Source organism: Neovison vison, chromosome 1, assembly GCF_020171115.1.
Source record: "Neovison vison isolate M4711 chromosome 1, ASM_NN_V1, whole genome shotgun sequence".
In the NCBI taxonomy this organism is placed as follows: domain Eukaryota; kingdom Metazoa; phylum Chordata; class Mammalia; order Carnivora; family Mustelidae; genus Neogale; species Neogale vison.
In genome coordinates, this window is record NC_058091.1 from 193649024 (window position 1) to 193658003 (window position 8980).

Consider the following 8980-nt stretch of genomic DNA (forward strand, 5'->3'; position numbering starts at 1 on the left):
CAGATGCCCTTTACATGTTCTTTTTAATAAAACAATAAATGTAAGTGCTTAACACACTGCCTGATGCGTAAAAAGTACTCAGTGGAAGTTAGCTGTTATTATTGTTATTATTATAAGCTGATGATATACCTATGCATAATTGTATACATGTATAATGTATAAAGAGAAATAGCAAATTATGAGGTGGTCGTACTAAAATTTCAGAACATGTCATTTAGCATAGGGCTGTGAGGGCAATAGCATAGGAGCGAGGGAAACATCAAGACGGTTTGCAGACACTGGAGGAAGGCTGGCTTGACAGAAGGGCTGTTGGAACGGATATATATCGTAGGAACAGAATGGGGAAAGCATTATTAACCTGAGTACAGGATGGATAGTGCCACAGAGACTGAATTTAAAATTAGTATATAGAGTGCTTTGATTTTGTAGTTTATTTGACTGCTTTAGATAAGTTTTTTTTTTATATAGTGATGGTATTTTATATAGTGACTTCTTGAATTTTTATTTGGGTCCAGTTGGAAGGCTTTATAGTATGTTTGATGATGTGCTTTGTCCTGAAAGACAGATGAACCAGTCCTCCAAATGTTGCAGCACTAAGATTTTTCTTTTCTTTAATAGTTTTCAGTATGGTGTATCTCCAAAAAACAGGTTAATTATCTTTGTGCTATTGCCTGTCTCCCAAATTTTTACTTAAAAGTCTCATTTAAGCTTTTTGCTTATGGTCACTTTTTCCTGTTTTATTGACGTGTCCTGGGGCTTTATTGAAACTCACTATATTGTGAAAGGTGATCTTTGTCAGAAGTGAGAATCAAGAATGTAATGCTGAGTATTGGCGCATTCTTGAATATTTATAATCACATCTAAGATGATAGATGCTGTTGAGGAAAGATGTAACATTTCAGCAACCACTGTGGAATTAACTGCTTCCTTTGCAAGGTGAAAAAAACCTTTTTTGTGTCTTCAGAGTGAGGTCTATGCAACGTATCCCTTTTCTAAATGCTCCAAATTTAAAAACTTCAGAAGTTTGTTTCTCTTTGGTTTGCACTCAGGTGTTGCATTAGTCGCAAAAGCCTTAAAGTTGAAAACGCATTGAAATATATTGAGTCAGCCTAGGCTTGGAGACAATGGGTTAGAAAAATAAAATCACCTGACTGTATGATGCATCTTTGTTACAAAGCAGTAATTACTTTCTTTGAGCCAATGCATTTTTAAAAATAGGTTTGAAGCAACTCTTTATATAGATGTCATAGACTCTTTCTCAAAATGTACATAACTGTAGTGTACTGAATAGATTACTAATGTTTAAATAGGGTCTTTAAAATATCTGTTAGCCATTTGTATCTTTTTTTTCTTTTCTTTAAAAGTGTGCTGTAGAATGTGTGGTGACCAGCTGCCAATGTTTGCCTGAAGCTGAGAGGTATCCTGGATCAGGCTTTTAGTGCTCAAACTCCAGTCCTCAGAATACCTGGATGGTTGGCTATCCTGAATCTATCACACAACAAAACCAGAAGTGTATGCAAAGTAGATGGACAATTCCTATACTACCAGCCTCTGCCATGTAACTACATCTTAAATTTAACCAATAGTAATTAGTCCAGATTCTTAGAGAGGATTCAGTATATTCTGTTTTTCTTTATGAGTGTATTTCTTTACAGAGCAACTGCTGTTGGAGGACCTGTGGTCATTTTCAAGTGAAATATATATGCACCAAGAAAATCACCATTTAGAATTAATGATAATGTTCATAAAGTTCTTGCTTTTTTAATTAAGGGGAGATCATAATTGAATTTCGAGTCAGATTAAAAAGGAAAACGTAAACGTAATAAGAAGCTGAGCAGATGGTGGTCACAGACACTAAAGAAAGGGAGATGTAATAAGGAAAAACACACAGTTAAAATCTACCTGTTTCTGTTTATTTCTAAAGGCCTATTTCATTTCCAGAGTCCATTAAATTTAAGGTAGCAACTCAGGAAAAACCAAGACAATCAGATGCTAATCTAGGATCATTTGTTTCAGTTGGAGTATTGATTGAACCATACAATATTTGTAGTCAAATACTTTACATTATTTATGAGCATTTGCTAATAAGCATTTTATGCCTAGCTTCAGTTATATTAACATAGAAAAACAACACTGACAATAGTAAACAAATGCTTGGGAAGTTCTCTGAAAGTCTTTTTTTTCATATGCAGAAACATTAAATTTGCCCTTGAATCAATTAAATATTCAGATATTGTTCCATTTCTTTACTTTCCATTACAGTAAAACTTCATATATATATATGGTTCATGTTTCCAGACTTTCCCTTCACACGTATCATATTCCTATGCATACACCTATTTATATTTCTAGCAAAAATTTTTCCAATGTGCTCAAATATGTAACAAAATCCCCATTAACAATTTCGTTAGTTTGTTGTCAAGTAGGTAACTCAAGCATCATAATAAGACAATATATAATCTTTGATCTCAATCTGTGCCTTTCATTCTTATCTCTGTAACATGAATCACCAACCAGCTAGCAACTGAACTCAGAATCCAAGGGGCATAATTGATCCCTCTTGCCTTCTTCCTAGAATATTATATGGTACTTAGTGTGAGTTCAACAAATATTTATTACATCTCTTAATAAATATTTAATTATACTTAGAAGACCATAAAATTGAAGTTGAAAACTGATCTGTATCAAGCACCTTCTCTGGGTAAGAAACATTTTACATTTGATTCCCATGTTTCCTTAACGACAAGCAACATTTAATTATCACTTTACAATTTATGAAACACATTCATAAAATGTATTTACTCGTAACCCTCTCAGGAGGAACTGAAGATGGTAATCCCCTTCAAAGCAAAAACCATGCGTTCTTCACCCCGCTATCCACAGCTTAGGACATAGTAGATTTTTTATAAGCTTTTATTTATTTATTTATTTATTTATTTATTTATTTGAGAGAGAGAGTGTGTGTGTAAGTGTGTGTGTGAATACAACAATGCACTTTCAGAATCTGAGATCAATATCACTTTCGGTTCTGATTATATTCTTATGTCCCATCATTCAACTTTTGTTTTCCAGGTTAAGTTGAGAACTTTTTTATATCACAATGGCTTTTGTCTGAAATACTTCATATTCCTAATTATCCAAAGTCCTTAATTGGCCAATCAACATAATGACATTCTTTATAATTTACTCCCTCATTAAAGTAATCACATCTGATGGAATTTATCTCAACATAAGTAATAAGAAAAATATAAATTATGCCAAGGTTTGAATGTACACCCACAAAATTCGTATGTTGCCACCTAACTCCCAAGAAAGTTGGGCCCTTGAGAGAGGATTAGGTGGCTCTGCCCTCATGAATGTGATTATTGCCTTTACAAAAGAGACGGAAGAACTCTCCATTTCCCTCTCTGTCATCTGAGAACACAAGAAGTGTGAAATCTGAAAGAGGACCCTCACTGGACCATGCTGGTGCTCTGACCTCAAACTTTCAGCCTCCAGAACTGTGAGTAATAAACCCACACTTACATGGTCAATTGATCTGTGACAAAGGAGGAAGAAAATACGGTGGAGGAAAGGCAGTCTCTTCAATAATAATGGGAAAACTGGATGGCAACATGCAAAAGAGTGAAACTGGATGACTTTCTTCACCATACACAAAAATAAACTCAAAATGAATTAAGGACCTAAATGTGAGACCTGAAACCATAAAAATCCTACAAGAGAGCATAGGCAGTCATTTCTCTGACATCAGACGTAACAACATTTTTCTAGATCTGTCTCCTAAGGCAAGGGAAACAAAAGCAGAAATATACTATTGGGACTTCATCAAAGTAAAAACATTTTGCAGAGTGAAGAAAAGTGTTAACAAAACAAAAAGGCAAATTACTGAATGGGAGATGTTTTCTAATGATATATATGTTAAGGGGTTAATACCCAAAATATATAAAATACACAACTCAACACCAAAAAAAAAAAAATCCTATGTAAAAATAGGATAGAGAACCTGAATAAACATTTTTCCAAGGAAAACAGAGATTGCCAACAAGCACATGACAAGGGATCTTTTTTCTAACATCAGGCCAGTACAAGTGTATTTTCAGAATGAATGACTTTTTTTTTTTTTTTAAAGGTGAGATAGGAAGGAAGCAGAGTGGAAGGGATAGAGAGAGAAAGAGCAAAAAAGAGCACGTTCATGACAACCAAGGCTATTCTTGAAAATTTTGTGTTCAGTTCTGCAGTATTCTACTATGGTTGTTGTTTTAAGGTGACATTAGCCCTTAGCCTGTGCCTCTTTCCCCTTCTCTCTCTCTGTGTGTGTGTGTGTGTGTGTGTGTGTGTCTGTCTGTCTGTCTGTCTTTATCTCTTGTTTCTTTAATCTTCTGGTTTTTTTCAACTAAATTCTTAAGGATGTGGAAGCAGAGTGTGTAAGTAATCACACTTTCAAAAGGTTTTGCTTCACATATTTATTTAAATTAAAAATAAGCTATTAGGAATCATTAATTTTGAAAGCCTAATTGAAATATTTTGTACCTGAGTATAATTCATTCTGTCAGTGGTATGACTAAGTATTAATCTTACTCCATATTAATCTCATTAAGTTTTATTGAAAAATCACAACTGATAGCAATTATTTATTTGCACTATTCCAAAAATGTTATACCTTTGTTTATCTAGTGCAGATTCTATCTATCTCTTATTTTGACTACAGTGCTCTTCCAGGCAGAATTTCACTGTAGTAAATTGCAAAGGGCATGACACATAGCCTTGGCAATCATCACCAACCAACACGAAACCTTAAACTTAGATCATTTTACTCATTTGATTAAATTGTTCAATTTTCTTGTAGTTACAAAATATCACTCCTTTCTTACTACTTAAATCTCTCCGACTAGTGCTTTCCCTTCCTCAAAGGCTAAGTTTCTTTAAAAGGCAGGCAATCGGTGTCTCCACGTTCTCACCTTATATGTCCCCCAGTAGTCATCATTCAAGTTTTCATATCCCCAATAGTACAGGTTTTTTACCATTTCAACTTAAATATTTTGTAATATATCATAAAGTCCAATGGAATTTTTTGTCTTTCATTTGTTCATTACTGCTGACCATTACTGTGGAACTTATTTTGAAATCACATTCTTCCCTTCATCCAGGTCATTTCCTGGAGCCCTTTACTCCTTAAATCTTAAATAGCAGTGTCTGCTTCCCTGACCTCTTTTCTAGGCTTGCTTTTCTTTCCTTTTCTTTCCTTTTCCAAAGATTTTATTTATTTATTTGACAAATAGAGGTCACAAATAGGCAGAGAGAGAGAGAGGGAGAAGCAAGCATCCTGCTGAGCAGAGAGCCCAATGTGGGGCTCAATCCCAGGACCCTGAGATTATGACCTGAGCTGAAGGCAGAGGCTTTAACCCACTGAGCCACCCAGGCATCCCTATTTTCTTTTTATTTGATGCCACCTCTTTGAAAAACAATATACACCCTTCTTTGCAACTACATATTGTGCTAATGGACAAAACTAAACTCATTACCATTTACCCCCAGACTGATTTCGCTTTGTAAGCTGCCCTGATTGCTCTTAGAGCACCCAGGTTGTTAACCAAGGCTGACTTCAGATTTCTTCTCCCACTCAGTCTGCAAACAAGGTTTCTTTTATTTTTTTTAATAAGAACTGCTAGGATATATTACCTACAAATACTCATACTATTTCACTTTGAGGCTGTAATCTCCTGTTACCTCTGCCTACAAACTTGAGTTCCTCTTTTCAATTCTCTAAAAAGCAATTCTTATTTCACTACCTTTATTAAAAATCCTGTAATGCTCACTCTAATTTTAAACATAAAAATAACAAATTTCTCAATATAGGGGAGAGGCATATAACAATTTTCCCTCAGCAGTCTCAGAAGGAGCCAAACCTGAAGATACCTTGATCTTGGACTTCTAGTTTCTAAAACTCTGAGACAATTGACTTATTTGGTTAAGCCATTCAGTTTCTGTACTTTAAAGCAGCTCTAGCAAACTAATAGCTTTCATACACAAAACCAGTAAGAAGTTAGACGTCGTCATACTGAAGCAATCTCCATTAACAATAACAATGAAGATGATTAAATGTGTAAGGATAACTTAAGAAGATATGTTCAAACATTTATGAAGGAGTTTTTAAAATACTCCTGAAAGACATAAAAATAGACGGAGAAAATGGAAAGACATTCCTGATTCATAAGTAGGATAAGTCAACACTGTAAAGCCATCACTGCTTCCTATATTAACGTGTAAATTAAACTTAATCCTCAAAAATACACCAATTTTTTATGGGGGTTGAACAAGTTAACTTTAAACTTCATACAAGAAAACAAACATGAAAGAGTAGATAGGAAATCACTCAGAAAAACTACAAGGAGGAACTGGACCTACAAGATATTAAAACATGCTACAAAAAATCTCTACAATTGAAAATTAAGTAGTGACATAAAGAAAGGAACTAAGTTAGTAGATTTAAGTAGAAAGCCCAGAAATAGACCAAAATATATGGAGATTTTTGGATATCATATAGGTGAAATCTCATCTCGCTGGAGCAATAAACCTATTCTTCGATGAATTATGTGTGACCCATATCTCATTCCACACAAAGGATAAACTGCAAATGAATTAGGGATAAGGGTAAAAACATTAAACCATGCAGGTACAAAAATCATGATGAGTTTCTTTTTAACACTGGTGCAAGTAAAGGACTTTGAGCTCTTATTCAATATTCAAGGACAATAAAAGCTTGATATAACTTACCACATTAAGTAAACTGTTTTGCAGATAATACCAAAAACAAATCAGAAATGGAAAAATGGAAGAAAATAATTGGAATATTAATTGGAAGTATTCATACCCCTAATATATAAGAAAATCTTAAAAGCTGGTAGGTGTAGGAACAAAAACAAAAACAAAAAAAAAGGAAAATGAAAAAAAAGACATAAAACAGGAAATTCACAAACATACATAAAATGCTGTAGAAGTAGTCCTTAAAAGAAAAAGTCTCTGACTCTCTAACCTATCAGATTGGTAAAAATTCAAAACTATGGCATTTATGAGGTTGTAGGGAAATAAGCATATTCAAACATTGCTGGTAGGAATGCAATTTGATAGACCTCTTCTGGAGGGAAATTCGGTAATATTAAACAAACTATATATACCTTACCTAAAGAAACTATATATGTGGGGCACCTGGGTGGCTCAGTGTGTTAAACCTCTGCCTTTGGCTCACGTCATGACCCCAGGGTCCTGGGATGGAGCCCCACTTTGGGCTCTCTGCTCAGCAGGCAGCCTGCTTCCCCTCTCTCTTGGCCTGACTTTCTGCCTGCTTGTGATCTTCTCTGTGTGTCAAATAAATAAGTAAATAAATAAAATCTTTTAAAAAATAAAATTTTAAAAAAAGAAACTATATATGCAACTTAGATATATCCCACTTGCCTAGCAGTTAGTGTTAGAACCATAGTTTCTGGTATCCTCGTTCCCTCCGTGTGTAAATAATTTAAATCAACAAGGATGAGGGAGGGGCACCTGGGTGTCTCAGTGGATTGGGCCTCTGCTTTCCGCTGGGGTGATGGTCCCTGGGTCCTGGGATCAAGCCCCACATCGGGCTCTCTACTCGGTGGGAAGCCTGCTTCCCCCAGTCTCTCTGCCTGCTGCTTTGCCTACTTGTGATCCCTCTCTCTCTGTCAAATAAATAAATAAAATCTTAAAACAAAACAAAACAAAAGGATGAGGGAAAGGATCCATCCAGGATTGAATACACACAGTAACAAAGGAACTTAATTTTATTACAAGTGAATGACAAAATATAGTGAAGAGGGTTGAAAAGAACTAATCTATATAATTTTGGAAAACAGTACTTGATATCTTTTGAGGTTTAAGATTGAACAAAATATACCCAAACATTTTGCTCTAGTTAAAACCTTTATTTCTTACGGGGAAATTTACTTGTGATTGTGAAAACCTTCATGCGTGTACATGTTTGTTTATGTGTATTACTGCAGTAAGTGAATATATTGTGCATAGTGATAACCAGGTTTTAGAGTATTGGTGGAGAATTACAAATAAGGAAAGGAAGAAGGATAAAATGATCCCTGTGGTGACTGATAGATTGAAATTAGAGCTAACAGTGTATACACACACACACACAGAGAAGTGGATAGATAATACATAGATGTATGTATGTTAGTATACAGGACTTAGTATTTAGCACTAGTGAGCATACATACTGTCTAAACCTTGATTTCTAAGTATTATTTGCCAATTAAGAAAATACCAAGACTCCTTGGAAAAATCTTTCATTTCAGAGTGAGGTTAGGGAAAGTACAAGATGAGCCTAGAACAGCTGATGATGCTAATTAATGAAGTGTTAAAAAATATATAGTCATTTTAAAAAAGAGACAAGCCCCAACATGACATAAGAGCCAAACCTGAGACAATTTGATCAGGAAAATAAATAATAATGTTAATTTATGGATAGTGTATGATAAATTATGGATATGCAAATTATAGATAGGCTGTGGGCTGATTTAAATATTCATAATCTTTCTTTTAAAAATGAATAATTAAAAATTAAATAAACAGAGGAGAAGAGCATCTGTCTTTTAAAGTAGCACGTGGCAGAGTCAGGGGAAAAAGAAAATTACCGTTAGGCAAATGCCTAAAGAGAAATCAATATTGCAGTCAAGATTTATCAATGATGCTGAAATTAGTGGGTGAAAGTATGGTAAGAAACAGATTACTTAAATCTTACTATATTCAGAGACATTGAAAAATTTGTGGAGGGAAGAATCAACAATGCTTACATTTAAATAGATAATATTGTTAACATGATTATGGGGAAAATTGTCCAATAAATGGTATGATACTAGTTAATTAGGGATGTATATTTGGAATCCTTTAAGTAGAAAAATGGAGACTCTCTGCTTTGGATATCTTACCTAAAGACATACACCTTTTGTGTGCA